The 26,055-nt window shown below is 40.1% G+C and overlaps 1 long non-coding RNA gene across 1 annotated transcript; it reads left to right on the forward strand.

Annotated features, from left to right (window-relative positions):
* Positions 1 to 17,091: 17,091 nt before the first annotated feature.
* LOC115832521 lies at positions 17,092 to 18,696 on the forward strand. Its single transcript, XR_004028039.1, has 2 exons — positions 17,092 to 17,286; positions 18,469 to 18,696. It is a non-coding gene; the product is annotated as an uncharacterized LOC115832521 (long non-coding RNA).
* The last annotated feature ends 7,359 nt before the right edge of the window (positions 18,697 to 26,055 follow it).

Genomic DNA, 26,055 nt, shown 5'->3' on the forward strand with positions numbered 1-26,055 from the left:
ACACATTTTCTGCTTTTAAATATCTTTAATGTTACCAGTAGAACAAATTAATTAATTTTATCTTCTTAGAGCTTGCAAAAAAAGTGCATAAATTTTATAAATTGTCTTCATAGTCAGCAAGATTACTTTTCTTCTTTTTAATATATACTTGTTAGGTATCAATATATTAGAAATACTTTCTATGTCACAAAATATTATTCTAAGACTTCATAATTCAAACATAATTTATGTAACCAACAACCTACTGGAGAAATGCTAGTTTCTTTCTAATAATTATGCAATTTCATAGGATAATTTCATTGAATTATAATTGTTGTGTTATTAGCTTTTGTTATGTATCAATCTCAAAAGTTATACTTCCAGCAGTTGTGTATCCAAGAATCAATTTTCCATTATCTCTAAATATATAATAATATTGTTTCTAGCTTTTATGTTGATGTATTGATTTGTGAGTAATAGTAGGTCACTGTTTTAATGAGTGTTTTTATTTTAAATTTATATTAATTTTTGGACAATTATATTTTATATTTGATGAAATGTTCTCAAATTTATTTAACATTCAACTTTTTAATTTTTTTATTTTCAGAAGGTTTGGATATTTATTCAAGTAAACCTATTTCACCATAACCACTTTTATGCCGTGTCTTGCCTTAATAAATGATAATATAAATATCAACTTATCTTTTCTTCTCGTAGCTTTATATGATTTAATTTTTATAGTAGGCTCTTAGATAAGTTGAAATACAGTCATGTTTAGTGTCACTTTAAATTTTTCCCAAAATTTGGTTGTTTTTCAAGAATAATTTAGTCTTTCTCCATCCTTTTTTAACTTTTTATCTTTTTTGTTAAATATCTTTAGTGAGTTATCACTGACATGTAAAACTGTGCATGTATTTGAGGTGTACATCTTGATGTATTGATATGCATATACATTGTGAAATTATCAGCAAGATTAAACAAATTGGCATAACTATTACCTCTATGTAGTTATTATGTCTGTGTGTGTGTGTTCGTGTGTGGCGAGATTTTCTTTCAGAGCTGTCCCCTTAGCAAATTTTGAGTATACAACCAAGTATTGTTGAATATTATCACCATGTTGTACATTAGATCTCCAGGATTTATTCCTCCTGTCTAACTGAAACTTTGAAAAATTTGGCCATAATCTCCCCGTTTCCTCCTACCCCGGCCCCTGGCAACTACCATCCTACTCTCTGCTTCCTTGAGTTTGACTACTATAGATTCCACATATCAGTAGGATTATGCAGTATTTCTCTTACTGTGTCTTGTTTATTTTGCTTAGCACAATGTCCTCCAGCCCCATCATTGCCTTTATCCATCACAATGGCCATTCTAATTTGCATTCCCACCAATAGTGTGCAAGGGTTTCCTCTTCTCCACATCCTTTCCAACACTTATCTTTTGGATAATAGCCATTCTAGCAGGTGTTCATTGACACCTCATTGTGGTTTTCATTTGCATTTCCCTGATGATTAGTAATTTTGATCATTTCTCATATTCTTGCCAGCTATTTGCATGTCTTCTTTTGACAAATGCCTATTGAAGTCTTTGGCTCACCTTGTAATTTAGTTATTTGCTTTCTTGCTGTTGAGTTGTTTGAGTTCCTTAGGGTATCAACCGCTTATCAGATACATGGTTTACAAATACTTCCTCCCAGTTTGTAGGTTGCCTCTTCCTTTGTTGATTGTTTACTTTGCTGTACAGAAGCTTTTCATTTTGATGCAAGTCCATTTGTCTATTTTTACTTGTGTTACCTGTGCCTTTGGGATCACATCAAAAAAATCAGTGTCTAGACCAATGTCATGGAGATTTTCCCCTTTGTTTCTTCTAGTCATTTTACAGGTTCAGGTCTTACACTTAAGTCTTTATTTTGTTTGGAGTTAATTTTGACTACGGCATAAAATAAAGATCTTGATTTTCTTGTTTCGTGACGTGGAACAGAATGTTGTTTATTGAAGATAGTTCCTCTGTTTAGATGTAGGTGCTTATGACTATGAACTTGCCTCTTAGAACTGCTTTGCTGCATCTAGTAAGTTTTGGTATATTGTGCTTCTATTTTCATTTGTCTAAACGTATTTTTAAATTTTCCGTTTTATTTTTTTAACCAGTTGGTTGTTTACCAACATGTTGTTTAATATTCACACTTGTAAATTTTAAAAAATTCTATTACTGATTGCTAGTTCTGTGCCATTGTGGTGAGAAAAGATACTTAATATTATCTCAGTCTTTTAAAATATGTTAAGACTTGTTTGTCAAATAATATATCCTGGAGAATGTTTTATGTGTGCTTGAGAAGAAAGTATATTCTGCTGCTGCTGGGTAGAAGTTTTTGTATATGTCTGTCTGGCTCATTTGGTCTAAAGTGTAGTTTAAGTCCAATGTTTTCTTATTGATTTTCTGTCTCTATAATCTAACCTTTGTTGAAAAAGTGTTATTGAAGTTCCCTCCTATAATTTTGTTTTAGTCTCTCTCTTTTCTGATACATTAATATTTGCTTTCTATATTTGGGTGCTCTGATATTGGGTACATATATATTTATAATTGTTATACTTCCTTACTATACAGACATACCTTAAAGATATCGTGGGTTTGATTTCAGACCACCACAATGAAGCAAATATTACAATAAAGTGAGTTGCACAATTTTTTTTTTACTTCTCAGTACATGTAAAACTTATTTTACATTATACTGTAGTATATTAGGTTTAAAATAACATTATGTCCAAAAATATATAAATATCTTAATTAAAAATACTTTATTGGTCATAAATACTAACAGTCACCTGAGCCTTCGGTGAGTCAGAATGTTTTTGCTGGTAGAGGCTCTCGCCCCAATGCTGACTGATTAGGGTGGCAGTTCCTGAAGGCTGAGGAGGCTGTGGCCATTTCATAAAATAAGATGACAATAAAGTTCTTCACACGGAATGACTTCTCTTCACAAAAGATTTATCTGTAATGTGTGACTCTGTTTAATAGCACTTTATCCATAGTACAACTTCTTCCAAATTGGAGTCAGTCCTCTCTAACCTTTTTACTGCTTTATCAACTAAGTTTGTGTAATATTCCACATTTTCGCTATTATTTCAGCAATGTTGACAGCATCTTCTAGATTCCATCTCAATAAAGCATATTTTTTTGCTCATTCATAAGAAACAGCTCCTTTTCTGTTAAAATTTTATCATGAGATTATAGCAATTTAGTTAGTCACATTTTCAGGCTCTGTGTCTCATTCTAGCTCTCTTGCTATTTCCACTACATCTGCAGCCAGTCCCTCCACTGAAATTTGAATCCCTCGAGGTCATCCGGGAGGATTGGAATCCACTTCTTCCAAACTCCTGATCATGTTGATATTTTGATCTCCTGTCCTTAAGCATGAATATTCTTAATGGCATCAAGAGTGTTAAATTATTTCCAGAAGGTTTTTCAATTTACTTTGCCACGGGCCCCCAGAGAAATCACTCTCTATGGCAGCTATAAGCTTATTAAATATATTTTTTTAAATAATAAGGCTTGAAAGTCAAATCTATTTCTTGACCTTTGGGCTGCACAATGGATGTTGTGTTAGTAAGCATGAAAATAACATTCATCTCCTCATATGTCTCCATCAGAGCTCTTGGGTGACCAGGTGCACTGACAAAGAGCAGTAATATTTTGAAAGGGATTTTTTTTTCTGAGCAGTAGGTCTGAATAGTGGGCTTAAAACATTCAGTAAACCATGCTGTAAACAGATGTGCTGTCATTAAGGCTTTGTTGTTTCATTTATAAGAGACAGGCAGAGTCCATTTGGCATAATTAAGGGTCCTATGATTTTCAGAATGAAAAATGAGCATTGGCTTAAAGTTAAACTCACCTGCTGCATTAACCCCTAACAAGAGAATTGGACTGTGCTTTGGTGATTTGAAGCCTGGTGTTGACTTCTTTTCTTTAGCTATGAAAGTCCTAGATGGCATCCTCTTGCAGTATAAGGCTGTTTTGTCAACATTGAACACCTGTTGTTTGGTGTAGCCACTTTTACCAATTATCTTAGCTAGATCTTCCGGATAGCTTACTGCAGCTTGGACATAAGCACTTTGTGCTTCACCTTGCACTTTTATGTTATGAAGATGACACCTTTTCTTAAATCCCATGAACCAGTCTCTGCTAGCTTCTAATTTTCTTCACCTCTCTCCGCCTTCACTGATTTGGAGAATTGAGGGCCTAGATTTGTATGTGGCTTTGGCTCAAGGGAATGTTGTAGCTGTTTTGTTCTTCTAGCCAGATCACTGAAACTTTCTCCATATCAGCAGCAAGGCTGCCTCACTTTCTTAGCATTCATGTATTCACGGAAGTAGCACTTTTTAATATTCTTTGAATTCACAACTTTGCTGTTTGGTAGGAGAGGCCTAGCTTTCTGCCTAGCTCAGTTTTTGACATACATTCCTCACTAAGCTGAGTAATTTCTAGCTTTTGATTTAAACTGGCAAATATATGACTCTTTTACCTGAAAACTTGGAGGCCATTATAGGGTTATTAGCTGGCCTAATGTCAATATTATTGTTTCTTAGAGAATAGAGACCTGAGGAGATGGAAAGAGATACAGGAGTGTCCATTTGATCAAAACACATAGAACATTTATTAAGCTTGTTGTCATATGGGCATGATTGGTAATGCCCCAAGCAATTACAATATTAACACTGAAAATAACCGATTATAGATCATAATAACGGACACAATAATAATGAGAAAATTTAAAATATTTCTAGAAATAACAAAATGTGACACACAGACATGAATTAAGCATGTGCTTTCTGGAAAAATAGCACTGATAGACTTGCTTAATGCAGGGTTACCACAAACTTTCAATTTGTAAAACAATGCGATATCTGTGGAGTGCAGGAAAGTGAAGTGCAAGAAAATGAATTATGCCAGTTTAACTCCTTTCTTTGCCTCTTTTTTTTTTTTTACAATTTTGTACTTAATGTCCATTTTATCTGATGTAAGTATTGCTACCCCTATTCTCCTTCAGTTTCCAATTGTATGAAATGTCTTTTTCCATTTCTTCACTTTCTATTTGTGTTATTACTAGGGAAGTGAGTCTCTTGTAGGAAGCCTTTAGTTGGGTCTTAAAAAAAATTCCATTCGTCTATCCCACATATTTTCATTGGAGAATTTAATATATTTATATTCAAAGTAATTATTGATAGGTGAAGACTTGCTAATGCCATTTGTAATTTGTTTTCTGGTTGTTTTTTCTGTAGATTCTTTGTTCCTTCCTCTCTTGCTGTGTTATTTTCTGATTAGATTATTTTTTGGGTGGTATGCGTTACTTGCTTGCTTTTTAGCTTCTCTGTATGTATATGGATTTTTGCTTTGCGTTTACCAAGAGGCTTATGTAAAACATCTGGTAGTTATAACAGACTATTATAAGCCATAACTTAACTTTGATCACATTTTTAAAATTTAACTTCTATCCATTCCCTTCCACATTGTATGTCTTTGATGTCACCATTTCTATCTTTTTATATTGTGTATATCTTAAGAAATAATTATAGCTGTGATTATTTTAATTGTCTTTTAATCTTTATACTAAAAATTGAAATGGTTTACACACCACCATTACATTATTAGAATATTCTGAATTTGACAGTGCACTTACTTTTATCAGTGAGTGTTTGTCTCTCATATGTCTTCACTTGATCTTAGCCAAAAGGCCGAGAAGTGATTTCTCATATGTTTCCATTTTACCAATTAGTATCTTTTTCTTTCAGCTTGAAGAACTTCCTTTAGCATTTCTTAGTAAGCAGATCTATTGATATTAAGATTTCTCAACTCCTTTTTGCTGTTTTTCTGGGAAAGTCTTTCTCCTTGATTTCTGCAGTGTAGCTTTGCTAGCCAAAGTATTCTTGGTTGGCAGATTTTTTTTTCCTTGAGCACATTGAATATATTATCTCAGTCTCTCCTGGCGTCTAAAGTTTCTGTTGAGAAAGTCACAGCAAACCTTATTGAAACTTCCTTATATGCAATATATTTCTTTTCTCTTGCTGCTTTTAGCAGCATTTTTTTTTTGTCATTTATTTTTGACAGTTTGATTTTATGTCCTAGTCTACTCTTGCTTGGATTGTATCTGAAGACCTTTGACCTTCCTATACCTGAATATTTATGTTTCCCAGATATGGGAAGTTTTAAGCTATTCTTTCTTTAACTAAAGTTTCTGTCCCTTTGCCTCTTTTCTTTTTTAATTCATATAATTCAAATATTTTCTGTCTTGATTCTATTCTATAATTTCTGTAATCTTTCTTAATTCCTGTTCATTCTTTTTTCCCTCTGACTGCATATTTTCAAATAACTTGCTTCAAGTTCACAAAATTTTTCTTCTTCTTGATCATTTCTGCTGTTGATGTTCATTGCATTTTTTCATTGCATTCATTGTATTATTCAGCTCCAAAATTTTTATATTTTTTTGATTTAAATATCTCTGTTAAATTTCTAGTTTTGTAAAAATTAAAAAGTGGGACCTAATTAAGCTTAAGAGCATCTGTTCAGCCTAGGAAACTATCAACAGAGTAAATAATGGCTAACCCATAGAATGGGAGGAAATATTTGCAAACTATGAATTCAACAAAGGTCTAATATCCAGAATCTATAAGAAACTTACACAGATCAAAAAGCATAAAACAAGTAACTCCATTTAAAAATTCACAAAGGACATGAACAGACACTTCTCAGATGAAGACATACCAGTAGCCAACAAACATATGAAAAAAATTATCATTATTACTAATGATCAGAGAAATGCAAATAAAAACCACAATGAGATACCATCTCACACCAGTCAGAATTGTTATTATTAAAAAATCAAAAAAACAGATGCTGGAAAGGCTGTGGAGAACAGGTAACAGTTATACACTATTGTTGGGAATGTAAATTAGCTCAGCCACTGTGGAAAGCAGTTTGGAGATTTCTCAAGGAACTGAAAGCAACCACCATTAGACCCAGCAATTCCATAATGGGCATACACCCAAAGGAAACTAGATGATTATAACAAAAAGACATATGCACTTAAATGTTTATCACCACACTATTCTCAGTAGCAGAGACATGGAATCAACCCAGGTGCCTATCAAAGATGGACTGGATAAAGAAAATGTGGTACATATACACCATAGGATACTATGCAGCCATACAAAGAATGAAATCATGTTCTTTGCAGCAACATGGGTGGAGCTGGAGGCCATAATCCTAAACAAATCAACACAGGAACAAAAATCCCAAAACTGCATTCTCTCAGAAGAGGGAGTTAAACAATGAGCACCCATGGATATGAACATGGCAAAAACGGACACTGCAAACTACTAGATGGGGAGAGAGGGAGGCAGAAGAGGTTAAAAAACTACCTGTTAGGTACCGTGCTCGCTACCTAGGTGTAATACAGCCATGTAACAAACCTGCACATGCACCCCCTGTATCTAAAATAAAAGTTGAAAAAATTCTTGTTTTGTTAATATACTGTTTTTATGATTTTGTTGAATTACTTTGTATTTTCTTGAAGTTTGCTGAGCTTCCTTAAAACAATTATTTTTAGTTTTTTAGTTTTTTCTTTTTTTGGTCAGGCACTTTGTATAGCTCAATTTTTTAAGGATGCATTACGGGAAAGTTACTGTGGTTATTATCTCAATGCTGATATGCCTCCTGTTTTTCTTGTTTCTTCTCACCTTCTGTTGATGTGTGCACATTTGGTAGAGCAATCCCCCACTGCAGACTTCACAGGCTACATTTGGTGTGAAGAACCTTCTCCTACTTGGGGAGTGGGTGTGAGAGCGCTGGTTGGGTGGAGCAAGCAGTTATGGTGCCAGCTCAATGCAACCGTGTGTTCTTTATTCGGCTTTCTCTGTTTAGGTTGGTGTTGTCAAAGATTGCAGGGACACTCAGTGGCCAACACTGTGGATGTCTTCTATGGCAACAAGGGTTGTTGGGATTTTGATGGTGATGGCTGCTGTGGTTCTTCTGATCTTTCTTCTCCCTCCGGGGAAGTTGCGCCTGAGAGGGTCCCTCTTGGCACTGGGTCTGGCTTATAGGCCTACTTGTGTTGGCAATGGCACCAGTCTGACAAGCGTGACAAGTCAGACAAATGTCTGACAAGTGGCACCCATGGAGCAGCAACAAAGCAGAGGCCTAAATCAGAGACACAGATGGAGGAACTATGGCTCTGTGGTCCTGGATGGTAACATAACTTGTGCCTAGAGCATAGGCACGCTTGCTGCCTTGTTGGTGACAGTATATGAGGTGTAGATGCTTGTGAAACAGCCTACTTGATGAGAACAGGAGCACAGGCATGCACAGAGCAACAATGATTCTGTGTTTGGACAGGGCCAGGCTTTTTATGGAGTCTAGCCCGTTGCCCAGAACATGGGAACATGCTGAGAGACCTTGGCTCTGCCTCCGAGTATGCAAATTCGCTCATCGTCGTGGTGGCACGATGTTTGACATGTGGGTACGCACCATGCAGTCTCATCAGGGTCTGGAAGGTGAACCCTTGCAGGGTGGCCGTAGCTCAAGCATCCGGGCGAATGCAGGACTGGGAGAGGCGGCAGCCATGGTCCTGAAGTAGCATAACAGAGGCTGCTGCTTAATGAGAGCTATGCAGCCACATCCCCCTCTCTGCAGTTCCCCAGTAGAAGTGGCTGTTGGTTACCTCAGTAGCAAAAGATGCTGGTGTTCTCCGTGGAGCATCACTGGGGACCATGATGGGTCCTGCCACGTGTCTAATCCTCCACCTTTCTTCTTTGTTCTATGCTGTCTCCTGACATTCCAGGTTTGCCAGTCTCACCAGCAATCCTTTCTGTGTGGATATTCTCTGCTATTTTATTCCACTGTGTTGTTGCTACAGATTGTTTAATGGGCCCTTGAGCTTTCCGAGGACTATTCTGGTTTGTGAATAGGTGTTTATATTTGTTTTTTGTGGAGGGATGAAGGTTGGTGTCTCCTCTTCCTGGTGACATCCCATACTCTCTTAATCAGACTTCCTACCTAGATCCACATGCATTTCTGTTAAATGGAAGAGAAAACATACAATAAATTACTGTGGTTAAGTAGGTTGTGATTGTTCAAAGAAAGGAAGTGGGATTTTGCTCCACTCTCAATTTCTACCATCTTGGTCCAGCTCTCATAATTTTTCTGAAATATTGTCATGATTTCTTCTCTACCACTGCTTTTTACTGTAATTCGAAGTCAGGAAATGCCATGAGTTCAGCTTTATGCTTCTTAATCAAGATTGTTTTCATTATTTGAGTTACTTAGTGTTTCTATACAAATTTTAGAATTGTTTTGCTATTTCTTTAAAGAAAAGACAATGGAATTTTAATACAGATTGCATTGAATCTGCTTATTATGTTGATATTTTAACAAAATCAATCATCCCAATTCATAAACATAGAATTTATTCACATTTATTGGTATATTTAAAAATTTTTTTCATCAAAGTTTTATAATTTTTAGTGTAGAAGTGTTTTACCTCTTCAATTAAATTCATTTTTAAGTATTTTATTATTTTTATTGCTAATGTAAATGGAAATTTTTTTAAAAAATTATTTTAGTCTATGAAAGGGGAGTTCACTTTAAAGTGAATCTCTTATAGAGCTCATATCTCTTGATTTAGTAAACAGTCTATTTAGTCACTCTCTGTCTTTTGATTGGGGCTCTAATCCACTTACATTTAAAGTGAACATTAATAGGTAAGGACTTACTAGTGCCATTTGGTTTGTGTGTGTGTGTGTTTTAAAATTGTTTTGATCTCTTTCTCTCTTGCTGTTTTATTTTGTTATTTTATTATTCTTGTAGTAGTTGGATTTGACTTTTTCTCTCTATTTTTTGTGTATCCACTATATATTTTATCTTTCTTTTTTTTTGTTTGTTTGAGATGGAGTCTTGCTCTGTTGCCCAGGCTGGAGTGCAGTGGCACAATCTCGTCTCACTGCAACCTCTGCCACCCGGGTTCAAGCAATTCTCCTGCCTCAGTCTCCTGAGTAGCTGGGATTACAGGCACTTGACATCATGCCTGGCTAATTTTTGTATTTTTGTAGAGACGAAGTTTCACTATGTTGGCCAGGCTGGTCTTGAACTCCTGACCTCAAGTGATCCACCCAACTCAGCCTCCCAATATGCTGGGATTACAGGCATGAGCCACTGTGCCCAGCCTCTACTATATATTTTCTTTTTGGTAATCATGAGGCCTGTTTAAATCTTGTATCCTCTAATTTAATTTGGTAACAACTTAAGTTCAATTATACACATAAACTTTATACTTTTATACCCACTCCCCCAATTTGTTTTCTTGATGTCAGAGTTTACTTATTTCTACATTGCAAATTTATTATCAAATTTTGGTGGTTATTATTCTCAATAATTTTGTATTTTAATTTTTACCTTAGGATTATGTGCATGTCACACACACCACTACAGTGTTACATTATTATGTATTTACCTCTATAGTGAGCTTTATAGTTTCATATGCTCTCATGTCGCAGGATAGCGCATTTTCAGTTCCATTTAAGGACTCCCTTAAGCATTTCCTGTAAGGCAAGTCTAATGGGAAACAAATAAAAACAAACAAAAAAACCTCTTTTTCATTCTTTGTTTGTCTGGGAAAGATTTTATATCTCCTTCATTTTAAAGAATATCTTTGCAGCTTATGTATTCTTAGTTGTCCTTTTTTTTTTCTTTCAGTACTTGGAATACATCACCTCACTCTCTCCTGGCCTGTAAAGCTTCTGTGGAGGAACCCATTAATAAACTTACTGAGGTTCCCTTGTGTGTGACAAGCAGGTCACTTTTTTTTTCTGCTTTAAAATTCTTTCTGACTTTGACCTCTGGCAGTTTAACTGCAGTGTGTTTTACTGTAGTTCACTTTATATTCTACCCTCTAGGGTCCTGTGGGCTTCTTCATCCTGGATGTTTATTTCCTTACTGGATTTGCGTATGTAATATTATTCTTTTTAAAATAAGTTTTATGCTCCTTTCTCTTTCTCTTCTCCTCCTGAGACTCTCAAAATGTGTGCATTAGTACACCTGATGGTGTCCTATAAGTCCTTAGGCTTTCTGAGTTTTTTAAACAGTTTTTACTTCCTTTCCCATCTGAGTGATTTCAAATAGCCTGTCTTTGAGTTATCTGTTCTTTTATTCTGCTTGATTTAATTAATATCTGCTGTTGAAGATCCTATTGAATATTTTGTTCAGTCATTTTATTCTTCGGTGCCATTTTTTGTGTTTGGTTCTTTTTTATGTTTTCTATTTGTTAACTTCTGACTTTGTTCTTGTATTGTTTTTCTAATTTTTGTTAAATCATTTATCTGTGTTCTCTTGCATTTTCTAAGCTTCTTTGTAACAATTACTTTAATTTTTTACAGATTGTAGATCTCCATTTTTTAAAATAATTCTGGAGGTTTATTGCATCCCATTGCTAGTGTTATACATCTGTATTTTTTGTGTTGTTTATATTCTTGCACTGGTGTCTGCACATGTGAATAAGCAGTCACCTCTTCTAGACCTTACGGGCTACTTCAGTAAGGAAAGGCTTTCACCTGAGGGGAGAGGCGTGGGCATGTCTACTGAGAAGGGCGTGCAGAAGCACGTTATGGCACTGGGTCTGGTGGTGTCCAGGGCACCGGGTGGCTCTGCGTCATGCAGTGGCTCTAGCTCCAGAGGATCCGGTGGCAGCTCAGCGACTCAGGCAGCTGGGATCTATGACACTGGCCATTGCATGGCCCTCAGTGCCAAAAGCTGTTGGGGAAATCCACGGTGGCTATGAGGGCTGTGGGGGCTTCAGCATCACATCTAGGTCTAGTTGTCTAGTTGTGATTGCCTCCAGGAAAGCAAGGCCGAGGGCTGGCGGTGGGAGCTGTATGAGCCTGAGCATGCATGTGACAGCGGTGCTGGGGCTGGTGGTGGGAGGGACACTTGTGGGCATGGACAGTGGCTGTCCTGGGTTTGGAGTCACAGCACCAACCATCACACTGGCTAGGGCAGCTCCAGCAGTGGGGGCAGGGGAGTGGTGGCTTAGGCATCTGGGGTCTGTAAAGGCAAAACTGTGAGGGCCCTTGGTGGTGAAGTCTGTGGGGAGTCTTTGTCAGCTGCAATGGCTGTTGGCTTTCTCAGGGGAGAAATTTTCTGGGGTTCCACTGGAGCCCACTGGAGCAGTCCACTGGGGTCCACAGTGGTGAACACTATGGGGTCTTCGGCAGTGAACATGATGGGAGGTCCATGGTGCTTCTGGGGGCTGTTGCAATCCTAATGGCAAAGGCTACTGGGGTTCCCTGCAGAGCGGGCCATGAGGCACTTCCTGGGGTCCCCTGCAGAGTGGGCCATGAGGCACTGCCTGGGGTCCCCTGCAGAGTGGGCCATGAGGCGCTGCCTGGGGTCCCCTGCAGAGTGGGCCATGAGGCACTGCCTGGGGTCCGCTGCAGAGTGGGCCATGAGGCACTGCCTGGGGTCCCCTGCAGAGTGGGCCATGAGGCACTGCCTGGGGTCCCCTGCAGAGTGGGTCATGAGGCACTGCCTGGGGTCCCCTGCAGAGTGGGTCATGAGGCACTGCCTGGGGTCCCCTGCAGAGCGGGCCATGAGGCACTGCCCTGGTACCCACTGCATTGCTGAAACTAACAGGCACTTTTCTTCTTTGTTCCTAGCTGTATTCAGATGTGTCAGTGATGTGGATTTCCCCAGTTATCTAGGTGGGTTGAAACAGAAGCAGCTGCTTCAGGCAGTGCCTCAGGAAGCTAGTCACTCACCCTGCTGTCTTTTTGCCTCATGAGGAAACTCACAGGCCAAGGAGCTTCCTCCCGGTACTGAGCTGTGCCAGCCTGGGGATGGGGTGATGCAGGCAAAATTACACTGATCTCCCTACCCTTTCTGTGAAGTTATTCTCTCTCTCTCTCTCCTCTCTCTCTCTTTCTCTCTCTCTCTCGTTCCACTGTGGTGCTGCAACTTCTTGACTTCTGAACGTTCCCAGGGTTATGTTAGCTTATGAATAGCTAATTGTCGTTTTCTGTTTGGAGATGCAAATGATAGGGTCTTCTACTCTGCCATCTTTCTGATGTCAACCTCTCCTCTTTTTATTGGTAACCTTAATAAAATCAGTTTCTAGTAAATAGTCGTGTTCATTTCTGGAATGAACACCATACCTGTAAAATTATTCTTTTTAAAACATATTATAATATCAAAAACAGATAAACCAAAACTTTATTGTAATTTTTTGACATTGTTGTTTTCCATAGCTACCACCTGTCTATTAATTTTTGGTCAAATTAATTGAGCACTCTAGGCTTCAGTTTGTGTATTTCTGTAATAAAAGGACTAAACTACAGCACCTCCAAATCTCATTTCAAGTTTATTCTTCTGCAGTTCTTTGAATCTACTATTTCAACCCTGGAAAAAAAGTATTGCTTTTTAAAAATTGATATACAAAAGGGAGTATATTCATGAAGCCTGTACCTTGGGACCTGGGATACTTTACGTGAGTCTCCATTTTGCCTTTTAACAACTCAAGGCTTTGCTTGCTGGGCAAGTTTCCACTTCAAGAAGAAAAGAAAATGATAAATGATGGAAAAAATCTAATTTAATTTTCTTTAAATAAATGATTTGCCTGTTGATTCTATATTCAAGGTATAAAGTTGGGGATAAAGTTTAAAATGTTTTATTTTCCTCTAAAATACAACCAAATTTTGAAACTATTTCCTGTTGAAACACATGTGTACTTTTAAAAATAATCACCACAGCTGGACACCAAAGATTGATAGCGGTGTTCTGAAAGACTCATTTGAAAGAAAGTGAATGAAGTCAGTCTCCCAGCCCATAGGATTTCCCTAAAGTAGAGCAACTTGGCTAAAGAATATCCTCGCCAGATTGTATTGTTTTGCTTCCTGGAAGTTGAAACACAAGCTACTGTATTGCACGGAGATGTGAGTTTTAGAGTTTTTAGTGTCTGGAAAGGTGGACGGATTTAAGTCGGGGGTAAGAATGTCTTGGAACTCAAGGGCGTTTATCAGGATTAAAGTAATCCAAACGGGTTTGATTTGTGCTTCATAGGCTGGATCCTGTTTTAAACTGCAGATGTTCAAAAGGGAAAAAAAGACTCATTTTTCTTATAGTTTATGTTTTGTTAAATTTATTGAAGAACCAACTGTAAAATAATTCCACCTTCAGTGGAATTCAAGTTCTGGAGCAGTCAATGGACAAAATGTGGTAATCTTGGGGTTTGTTAATTTATACAAAACGGTTAGAAAAAGCTTCCCGATAACACAGCTGGTCTGAGCCTCAGACCTTCAGTTGTGAGCCCCAGAGCCCCTGTTCATCTGCATTATAGCGGTTCACACATTTTATCTATCATTTTTGCTAGCTCCTCTTTGAAGTTAGGGCCATAATTGACAACAGAAATGGAAAGCTCACAGACACAGAGTGAGTAACGTCTCTGAATTTGATTTGGGGAACTGGCGATACATGCCTTGATGACGGGAACATTTTGGTAGAATATGAAGAAGGCAGCGCATTCCGCGTTTCCCAGCTGGGCTGTGCCTCTGCATTGCGGGTGTCGCCTGTAGACCCACAGGCCTCCAGCCTGGTGCTCCCTAGAACTCGTCCTCAGAGCAGCCGCCCGTGGCCGTTTCCACTCAGTTCCCTCTACTCCAGGCCTTCTCACGAGCATCAGACCTGCTCCCGTTCTGTTCCTCCCCCGCCTGCTCCCACCCTTTCTTCCCTTCATTTTTCAGGTATTAGGTTCAAATCCGCCTCTGTGGTTTCTAACTCCAGCTTGCCATCTGTTTCCCAGAGGATGCTGACACACAGGATATGAATTCAATAATGTCCATTTTTCTAAGCTAAATTCTCTGTTTTGATGATTATTCCCCTGAATTTTATATAAGGTGATAAACAGTAAAATACTGTTTACTTTCCAGGCATTGTGATTAGATACATTGTATGTCATTAAGGTTTAGCAATTTTTCCATTTCAGGCTCATATATGATATTACTATAAAATCTTTGCTTACCTTAATTCTTGAATAAATATTCAGTAGCCTGGAATCATGTATTTACCAATTTGAAGAGCTGTTGAGTAACCATAGAAAGGTCGATGTGGGGCCAACATGCACAGAACCTCGGGGTATTCCCCAAAGACTTGAAGTGGAGTGAAGACAGTTAGTGAAAAAAGAAAGAAAGAAAGAAAAAGAGCCCAAGGTTTAGCGTGAACTTAACGTGGGTTTCATTGTTCAACGTCTGGTAGAAAAATGTTCGAAACATGTATTCTTTTACTGTTTAAAAATGGGTGCAACTCGTTTTGACAAATATAATTTCTATGGCAACGTCTTGATTACCCACCCTAAAATTTAAACTCTAAAATTGCCTTATTGTTTAAGATGAAGAATATGAAATGACTCACCTATTTAATAATATTATTGATTCCGCATGTTGACTTCAAAGAATATTTGATCATGTTTTTGGAAAAGAGAACTCAAGATATTTTGGGACAGAATTTTTATTTCTTTTTTATGCATCTTTATTCTTGGCTGAACTCACAACCTTAAAAATAATACTTATATGCCTGTGGTTACCCTTTATGCAGTATTTTTAAAATATAAATCAACTTTAGCCCACTCCTTACCCTCCTCCAAAATTTGTTTCCACTTGACTTTTCCAAGTCATCCTTTCCAATGTGGCCACTTTCCCCGCTCACACCTTTCTAAATTGTGGTTCCATTATTTAAACTGGGTAATGTTTTCTTAGCTAAAGACTCATTTGTGCAAAATACATTTACCAAAAATAAGTTCTTAAGAAAGCAAAAAGGCTTCAACTCACACTTTTTCCAGGATGTCTATAATTTTTTTAGGGTCTATCAATTTTACAACTAATATATTTTACTCCATAATCTCTTCCAGATATTTTTCATTAAACTTTTACTCACAGTGATTCCATGTCAATTTCTGTTTTCAAAACTTCATGTGAAATTCATAATTCTCTCATATACAACCCAACACAATGCAGGGTGAATTGCAAAAGCAAATTTCCTTTTGACTTGTTTTGGTTAGTGGTATAGTTTCTCAAATGCTGAAATAACAGTTGAAGTAGCTCTCCATTCTGGTATTTTCAATAAAATGAGCATTTATTAGTCAGGAAGTCTCCTAGATATTCACATCTTCTGATGCTGATGTAGTAAGAAAATGTTATGTTTGCATTATCTATATCTAAGATGTGTAATGGAAGAAAAAAATTTGGTATTTAAAGCAGTGCTTATTTTATCAGTATTTCCATCATCTCAAAGTTTTGGCTTAATACTAGGCACCTAGAAAACACCTTAAGATGACCTTTCACATTTTTGTATCTTCCCTGATCACATGGCGTAAAGGCATAACTGGCACAGGAAGAGAGCAGACGTGGGGCCTGGTCAGTGCTGATTATCAGCAAGTGCAATGTTATTAGGACATGGCCAGTCTAAGACAGAGAAGCTGGTTGGTATTTATTGAATAACTTTTCTTTAGGTATGTGCTGTGTGCATGGCTCCTAACATGGAGTTTAATGCAGTAACATTTCATTTTAAAATGTAGAATGAAATTCCAGTATAAAATTTAACCATCGAATGCCATCAAATATATGCACCCCCCCACACACACAGGAGTGGTTAGGGATCGAATCTCTGCAGTGTTCCGGTGTCAGGACAAAGTGGGACACAGCGTGAAGCTTGTGCACTTAATTGCCATCTGCTTCATAAATGAATGAATAAAGGAATCCATGAGCATGTTAGCTAAAGTATTTTTCCAAGTGATGTTAATGTGGCATCTGTTGCCAAAAAATATTTTGCATATGATAAATCTATTCAATCACAATGGGAGGGATAAAGAGGAGCCAATCACAATGGGAGGGATAAAGAGGAGCCAATCACAATGGGAGGGATAAAGAGGAGCCAATCACAATGGGAGGGATAAAGAGGAGCCAATCACAATGGGAGGGATAAAGAGGAGCCAATCACAATGGGAGGGATAAAGAGGAGCCAATCACAATGGGAAGGATAAAGAGCAGCCAATCACAATGGGAGGGATAAAGAGAAGCAGGTATGGAGCCATGCAAATTTGGCTTAAACGTTGCTCTCAGTGGCCTAGCATCATAATGTGACTATTTTTTTAACCACAGTTTGTTGTTAATTTATAAAGTTACACTAACTTCCACCTCCTTACAGAGTTTCTAAAAGAATCAAAGTATAAAATATATGTGGTTGTAAAAAAGTGCCCTGTAAATTTTAAAGCACTAGAGAGTAAGTGATATTCTCTCTTTCTTTTTTTTTATGACTGCTAGAGGTCTTCATTGGTACTGAGTTGCTATTGCTCTTAAATCTTTCAATGGATTGTGTTAAAACATACATTAGAATATAGAAATATAAAAACATACATTAGAATATAGAAATATAGAAACAGATTGCATTGCTCAATTTGGTTCACATATGAGATTTCTATTCTTTCATTAAAAGCTCATTTCCTACACAAAATTAACATAATCACTTATATTTTTTATCCTACGATGATATTCTGAATGGATTTTGCAAAATACTTAAGACCTTTCTTCTACCTTGGTAAGTAAAAAAACAAAGTTTGTATTGTTTCAGCATAATCTGTAGGTATCTACGCAAAACCTACTCACGAGGCTAACTTCAGAAGGCTCGTATTCACCTCCCTATAAATCTGAATTTACTTTGTCCACTGACGTAGGCAGGTCCCACCCCCGTTTTATAAGACACTTTCACCAAAGAACCAAAATGTCAGACCAAGTAAACAGCACCACGGATCACTTGCTTGTCATAAACACAGCCCAAATGGCATTGCTGCTACAATGGATGTTTCAATCTGCTGTTTTTCTTCCCTAGATACATCTAGAAAAACCACCATGTTCTTTCAGAGAAGCTGAGAGGGAAAACCAAAAAAGTACAAAACCAGATTCAGAAGGGAAAGGAAAGATTACCTTGAGTGAGGTTGTCCTCCAAAGACAACTCTTGGCAGAGGCTGGTGGGACGGGGAGACGTCAAAGGCTCAACGTTCAGGCGTCCAGGGTCCCAGCCTCTAAAAGGGCTTCTGCCATCCATTATTTTTGACTAAATTCAATACTTTTTTATCTGAATCGGCTTTTGCACATGAGACAGGCAAAGGGTTTAAAAATAGTTACACCATAGTCCATCGACTTCTCATTTTTACCGCTTACACGGATAAGTCATTTTTAAAAATCAAGGGTATCTTTTTGATGTGCACCTAGCATTTGCGTGAGGGTGGTGTGTTAACACCAGGAAATAGGGCTAATGCAGACTTCCTGGCTGCAGTCTGGAAGTGATCTGGAGTCCTAAGTGGATTATGTAGTCCACTGAGGTACTGTCCATTGCCTGGTAGTTCTCAGAGAACTGCGCAGAAACTGATAGGAAGTGAAATACCATTTGTGTTCACTTGTGTAGGTGAATACATCTCCAGGATGAGGCCACCCATTTTGTTTTCCACTAACCCGGAGGAACCTGGAGCAAGGAAACCAAACAAAGTATTCAGGAAGCTTCGGATTTGACTGCTGGCATTATAGGCAAGAACTACACACACATGACTTACTCTTCACTATTGATGAGAACTTGTGTTCTCATTTCGGGCAATGTTTAGAATGAAGCTCCGTTAAACATGCTTGCTCCGAGGAATATCCTTAGAAAGGCTGTGCTTCTTATTGTGATTGTTATGTTATTTTAAGGTAATTCTTACCTTTTGGCTGGTTGATTGCATTCTTTAGTTTGAGGCTGTGCTTCTGCCCTCCTTACTCCGATGTCCATCTGCCTCAGCGTCACCTTGACAACAAGAGCAGGGGATGCGTCTTGCATGAGTGGGTGGCCAAGGAGACCAGCCTCTGGCTTTCTGGGAGCTCCTAGTGTTCTCCTTGAAACTCTTAACAAATATGTGTTTTCTCTGCTGTACATTAGATCTCTAGACTTATCCTATAAAGCTGAAACTGTACTGTTTGACCTACAACCTCCCATTTCCCAGGCGTTCATTCCTGCTCCTTACACTGGTAATTTGCCAAGAGAGTAAATTTTAGGTTACCTTACTGTGATGGTTAATACTGAGTGTCAACTTGATTGGATTGAAGGATACAAAGTATTGATCCTGGGTGTGTCTGTGAGGGTGTTGCCAAAGGAGATTCACATTCGAGTCAGTTGTCTGGGAAAGGCAGACCCACCCTTAATCTGGGTGGGCACAATCAGCTGCCGGTGAATATAAAGCAGGCAGAAAAACTTGAAATGAGAGGCTGGCCTTGCCTCCCAGCCTACATCTTTCTCCCGTGCTGGACGCTTCTTGCCCTTGAACATTGGACTCCAAATTCTTCAGTTTTGGAACTCGGACTGGCTCTCCTTGCTCCTCAGCCTGCAGACAGCCTATTCTGGTACCTTGTGACTGGGTGAGTTAATACTAAGAAACTCCCCTTTACATGTACATCTATCGCATTAGCTCTGTACCTCTAGAGAACTCTGACTAACACACTTACCATGCCCGTGCACACACAGCAACTGTGTGAAATGATGCCCATATTAATTGGCTTGAGTGTACTCCTCGCTTCCCTATGAGTGCACGTCCAGATCACTGGATCCAAACAGCGTGTCGCACACCTTAAATACATACAATACAGTAAATTAAAACTATGAGGTTCCTATATGTTCTTAGCATGATGAAAAACAAATGCCAGATTCACAGTGTGTTTTCTGGGGAGAGCAAAGTGTAGAAATTTATGTGCCAAACTGGAGTCCCTTAAAAGAAAATGAATTTCAGATATTTCAGCCTGCTCTCACCAGGAGGGGTTCTCTGCTAATAATTGTGAAGGAACAGGAACGCGATAGTCAGAGGCACAGAGGGCCTGAGTGCAGCTTTAATAACTTTGGACAGGACTTGGGTCCTGAGCGTGAGTCACGCTGAGGTCGCTGTGGACGGCCGAGCCCTGGGCTGTGAGTCAGCCCCTCGAGGCGCATGATACAGCTTCAGGCTCCACCAACAGTAGGTGCTTAGAGACTCATGGGCTGCTGGGTTATGACCGAATGAATCAGCCCGAGGGAGAAGATGGTTTTACGACAGAAAGTGGGACTGTGGTGCTGATTTTCTGTTTGAGTTTTGTGTGTCTACACAGTTTGACAAAAATGGTATTTTATTTAAGCATTGTGCACATTTCTTAGAGAATCTGAGGGAACCTATCTTGAGGAAAGGAATTCAAGCTGGACCGACCACAGACCTCGTGCTAAGCATTGGAATCATTGCCCTGCCAGACAGCATTTCAACATCTATTTCCATCCTTCTTCACAATATTACTTTTAACTGATGTCAAAATAAACAAGCCCAGGAATATCCAAGCAATTTGTTCTCAGAGCGCCTGGTGTCCAGTTCAGTGCATGGACTGAGTCAATAACACTTCTGCGAGTGATAACTTTCTTCATACTATTAACCAAAAAAAAAAGATAGGTTCCATGATTTTTTGTGCCGCACGTATTAATACATTGTTATAGCGATTACTTTCATGCACAGGGACTGTGTTTTTGATTCTGCATTAAGGAACCATTAATATCAAATGTTGCAAACCAGGGAGCTGGGTTTATAGTTAACATACAAAATAACTGTCAACATTTAAGCAAGTTGCTTACAGATTAAAACTGTGTCAACAATAATTGCAAATAGAGTACTACTTACACCTCAGAAGCACTTCTGCTGCCCTCCTCACCCTCCCTCCCTTCCTCCCAGAAGGTGACCCCTAATCTGAGGGCCAACGCTGCGAAGTGGCTCTGTCTGTTTCGAAGCTGAGCACACGTGGTGTCACGTGACACATGGTCTTTTGCGTCTGACCCCTTCTAGTCTGCGTGATGTTTGTGGCATTCATCCATGTCCTATGCAGTAGAGAAGATGCCATTCCTGCAAAGTAACTCATTGTAAAAAGAGACACCGTTCCTTATTGATACATGCTACTGCTGATAGACATTTGATCTGTTCTCAGTTTGAGGTCATAATGAATAAGACTTCTATGAACATACTTGATATGGCTTGGCTCTCTGTCCCCACCCAAATCTCATCTCAAATTGTGATCCCCATGTGTTGAGGGCGGGACCTGGTAGGAGGTGATTGGGTGGTGGGTGCGGTTTCCCCAGGCTGTTGTGACAGTGAGGGAGTCTCATGAGAGCTGATGTCTAAAGGTGGCGCTCCTCACTTGGTTCTTGGTTCTGTCTCTCTCTCCTGCTGCCTTGTGACGAAGGTATTTGCTTCTCCTTCACCTTCCTCCATGATTGTAAGTTTCCCGAGGCCTCCCCAGCCATGCTGAACTGTGAGTCAATTAAACCTTTTTCCTCTATAAATGACCCGGTTTCAGGCAGTTCCTTACAGCAGTGTGAAAATGGATGAATACCACACCGTGTGCTTCCTTGGTGCTCATATGCGTGTTTATGATGTCTGATGTCGTGGCAATGAATATGTCTTCACAGGACGCCAGCTGCAGCCATCTGAAATCCACTGCTGCCTTAGTGTGAAGGCTGCACTGCCTGGGAGCTGTTTCTCAGCAACATTCGAGTGGACAGGAAGGCTTAGCGGAAGCAGTCCTTGGGGAGGCACTGGGCTTCTCTGACCGCTGCCTTGGCCTTGGGGCTCTGCAGCAGCAGTGGCAAAGTCTCTCAGTCTACACAGAGGTCCAAGATGCATCCTCCCAACCTCCTTTCTGTCTGTCCTCCTCTGGGGTAGGACTCGAGTCCCAGCCTGCCCACTCTCCCACCTTGTTTCCCTTGCACACGCATTCCTCCTGGTAAAATCCTCACCCGGTTAATGTCAGCGTGGCCTCTGCTCCCCGGAGCCCCAGACCACCCAGGGTCCTGCCCAGATCCTCTTAGATTCCATGCACAGCAGTGCATCTGTGGGTTTGCTGCTCGGGGTCCACACCACAGACCTCATGAGAGTATCCAGAGGCTGTGGAACAGGGTGTCCCATCGGGAGGTAGGAGTGCTTAGGAATCCAAAGCCCCAGACAAATCTGTGGCTTGGGAGTGACCAGGGCAAAAGCCCCTTGCACTCGCCTCAAGGCAGGACACATCCTGAGACGCAGTTTCTACTTCTGCGCTCTTTGACGGATCTGGCAGAGGCTGGGACTTCACCTGAAATCCAAGGTTTGAAGAGAATGGCAGGAGTTTGAAGTTGTTCCTGAGAATTAGGGAGCAAATTTTGACCAGGGAATCACAGCTGGGGAGGGGCCGGAGCTAAGGACCCCCTTGGCGCCGTAACTGGGGGCGTCCCGAGAGCCGCACTCGCCCGAATTGAACCAGACGCATCGGGACCACAGTGTGTCTAGGTTTCAAAAGTACCTTATTCTTATTGACACAGCAGATTTGTACACAAGAATAAACAAAATGAACCAATACTTGGTGGTTTTTATTTAAAAGTGTGCCTTTGAGAAGTGATGAAAAAGCAGAATTTTCTGGAGAAAAACTTGGGAATCAGATGATGAAATCACTTTCCAAAATATGACTTTACATTAGAATGTCTGCTAGAGAAGCCTGGAGTCTGGATAAGACCACAACAGGAGGCTGCAGCTCCTACATCAGCCCCACCCTGATGTTCTGGGTGGCCTGGAGCAAGGAATGGGATTCCTGGGTTTCCTGACTCCACATCCTGAGAGGCTGCACCAGCCCCAGAGCAGTCCGGTTGAACGGATGGAGCAGCAGGGGCTGGGGTCAAGTGGAATGCTCCCAACCCCTGCTAGGAATGCTGATCATCACCGTGGGTCTTCATAAATACCCTGTGGCTATAGAAGTATTTGGGAATTCACCAAGATATCCCAGCTGCCTCTCCTCCAGAATTCTTCATCTTGACCCTAGATAATTACTGCGTTGCAAATTCAGAAAACTATGTGACCAGCTTCACACCAGAGAGCCACTCGGGGCTGTGAAAGAGCTCAGTCATGACACACAGCGCGTTGCAGGAGAACGGCCTTCTCTGTGTAATGAGACCACTACGGCTACAAACCTCAGTGCTTTCATTACAGTTCCATCTTAACAAAATTATTTCACTCCTTGAAGCCTCAGTTCTCATATGTGTAAAATGGGGAAATAGCTCAACCTCCTAGGAGCACAGGCAAAGACATGGACAATTATTAGTGTAACTGGGATCTATTTCTTGAAAGTAAGCATTTTGATAAGAGAGAAAAATAAAGCATATTTTTAAAGGCCAAAATAAAGAGTTTGTTTTATTTTGTTTCGTTTCTTTGAGACGGAGTCTCACTCTGTCACGCAGGCTGGATGGAGTGCAGTGGCACAATCTTGGCTCACTGCAACCTCCACCTCCCAGGTTCAAGCAATTCTCCTGTCTCAGCCTCTCGAGTAGCTGGGACTACAGGCGCACACCACCACGCCCAGCTAATTTTCATATTTTCAGTAGAGACAAGGTTTCACCTTATTGGTCAGGTTGGTCTCAAACTCCTGATCTTAGGTGATCCCCTTGCCTCTGCCTCCCAAAATGCTGGGATTATAGGCGTGAGCCACTGTGCCCGGCCAAGTTTTTTAAAAGTCTATGTGATGATATTGGCAGATCACATAACATACCTTTAAGTATAGTTTGCTGAAAAAAAAAAAATGCTTTGGAATCTGATACATGTTAGTTGCAGTTCCTGTCTGTCACTCGTGGGCATACACATCTTCATCAAATAGTTTATTGCTTTCCTACTGAGCTTTTGCCCCAAATTCTTAATACATACAATTGAATTCCTTTCCTAAAATGGACATCATGATTCCCACTTTGAAGACTAACTGTGATTAGAAATGAATGGCCCTAACTGGAGTATTCTACAAAATGCTAGCCTCACAGGGACCCACTGGCTTCTTTTTATCATATCCCTCTAGTCCCCTGGAACTGCTGTAAATAAGCCATGTGGATTTATCATTTCTTCTTGAAGGAAAGTTTGTCTTGGCATATTTGGAAAAAATAAGCTAAAGATATTGGGCAGCTTGAGAATAAGCCAGGGGCTGCCCTATGCTACGAGTCTTCAGAAATGAGTCAGGATGATACTTCAACCCCGCTTGGATTAAAGACTTGGAAATGAAGAAAGGAAAATCACACCTAAGGTCACTTCCGAAGGTCAGAGGCTATCCAAAGACGTGTGAGGATGTGAGGGAGGCACTGGATTTACTGTTTCCAGCTAATGCTATTCAGAAGTGTTAATGAACAGTCACTAAAGCTTCTTATGTGCTTCCCATGTGTTTACTTGTGTGTAAGGACTATACAGTTTGATAAGACAATATTTGTGCACAAAGAAACAATCTGAGAACATACATTTGGCTGCTAAGATGTATGACATAAACTTTGTCTACTTCGACAGCCAGAAAAAAAAATGGAAACTCAGTGAGGGCTGAGGCATTCTTGCACAGCGGGAATGAGCATTGTTTTGGAGGAGCTATGGACACACTGCTTAGTTTTCGTTTTCAGCATGTGGCCAACAGCTCAGGCAAGGAAAAGAGAAGAATTGCAGGCTCCCTTCTTGGCTGTGGCAGCTAACGCGGGAGGAGTTGCACTGGGTCGTGGACACGTGGCCTGCTTCTCTTCCACTGAAAAACTGCACAGATGCAGAGAAATTCAACAAAGCTCATTCGGAAAACATTTCACAACAACGGGATGACACGACCAAGCTGCACACAATCTTTAGTTCTTAATACAAAGATCGGAAAGAAAATAAATCAGAAAGGATATTACAACACATTACATTTTCTGGTGAAGCAGTTTAGCTGTGTCTCCTCCTGAGGTCTGAACCCCACAGGACACGAACGCAGGGGAGCGACTGAGGAGCGTGGAGCTCAGTTCCTCTGGGGTGTGGAGGACGTGACAGCGTTTACTTGAGGTAAACCTTGCAAGGGGGAGAAGTTTGCTCCAAAAGTCTTTAAATAACAAATTAAGGAGATTCTATTTTATTCTATAAGCAATGGATAGGCAGCCAAGTGTTTTTGAGAAAAAATAGACACAATTTGAGCAATTCTAGCATATGGTTAGAAATTTATGTCTGGCACAAAATTACATTTGCAAGTTTATAGCCCCTAGCATTAGTTTTTAAGCAACATTACAGCAACTAGCCTGGTAAAAACGAGAACACAGGTAATAAGCCCAAGGTCAGCTCAGGGCAAAGTGGGTCCACCTGCAAGAGACCTTTACCCTTCAATGGAACAGAAAGTGGGAGGGAGCCAGGGCCTTGGGTGAATTCCCTGAACAGCTGTAGTCACCCTGGACTGCTTACTTCTGAACTTTCTATTCCCTGAAAACACATATTTGTTGGTGAGGCTGCTGTAATTTGGTTTGGTTAGATGCTGCTGAAGTCATCATTATTAACACAATGGACACAGTCAATACTTCTGAGAAGTCTGGCTGTGAAAAGGGAGGAGACAGAGCAACAACTGAAATGTGTCCAGAACCTCCCGGGCAGCACAGGTTATGTGGTCATATTCACTCACAGGCCTGAATCTGCACCAGAAGAAATGATAGGCACCTACCAAGGCCCAAGTCTCAGGGGAGGCCCAGCTGGACCCACTTGAATGGGTGGAGTCCCGTGAGTCCCAGCGTCTTTACAGAATTACACAACGAGCGTCCCTGCCCATCAGGACCAGTGCCCTTTCATCATCCACGAGCTCCACAGGAAGCCTTCAGTCCACTGATGTCTATGAAGAACTTCCCTTTCCAGCAGGCTCTGAGGATTCCCAGCCGGGGCTCAGGACTGTTGCAGCTCTGAGTCTGTGGTCCGTGTATACTTGGTCTGCATGCTTTCTGGGGAAGCCTGAGCCTTGGCACTCCAAGGAGCTGGTGAGGAACAGTGAGTTGTAGTATGCTTGTCTGAGAAGGACTGTGTCCTACGTGGAGTAGAGCTAGAAATGGATTCCCTATTTACAGTGCCTCAGCCCCTCCCTGCAGGACAGCATCAATATGTCCCACGCAGGAGTAGTAGCATTTGGAGAACGAAACACAGGTGACAGGAAAGGATGCATGAGCTGCAGCAGGAATGCAAGGACAGCA

The sequence above is a fragment of the Nomascus leucogenys genome, chromosome 3 (genome assembly GCF_006542625.1).
Source record: "Nomascus leucogenys isolate Asia chromosome 3, Asia_NLE_v1, whole genome shotgun sequence".
Classification (NCBI taxonomy): Eukaryota; Metazoa; Chordata; class Mammalia; order Primates; family Hylobatidae; genus Nomascus; species Nomascus leucogenys.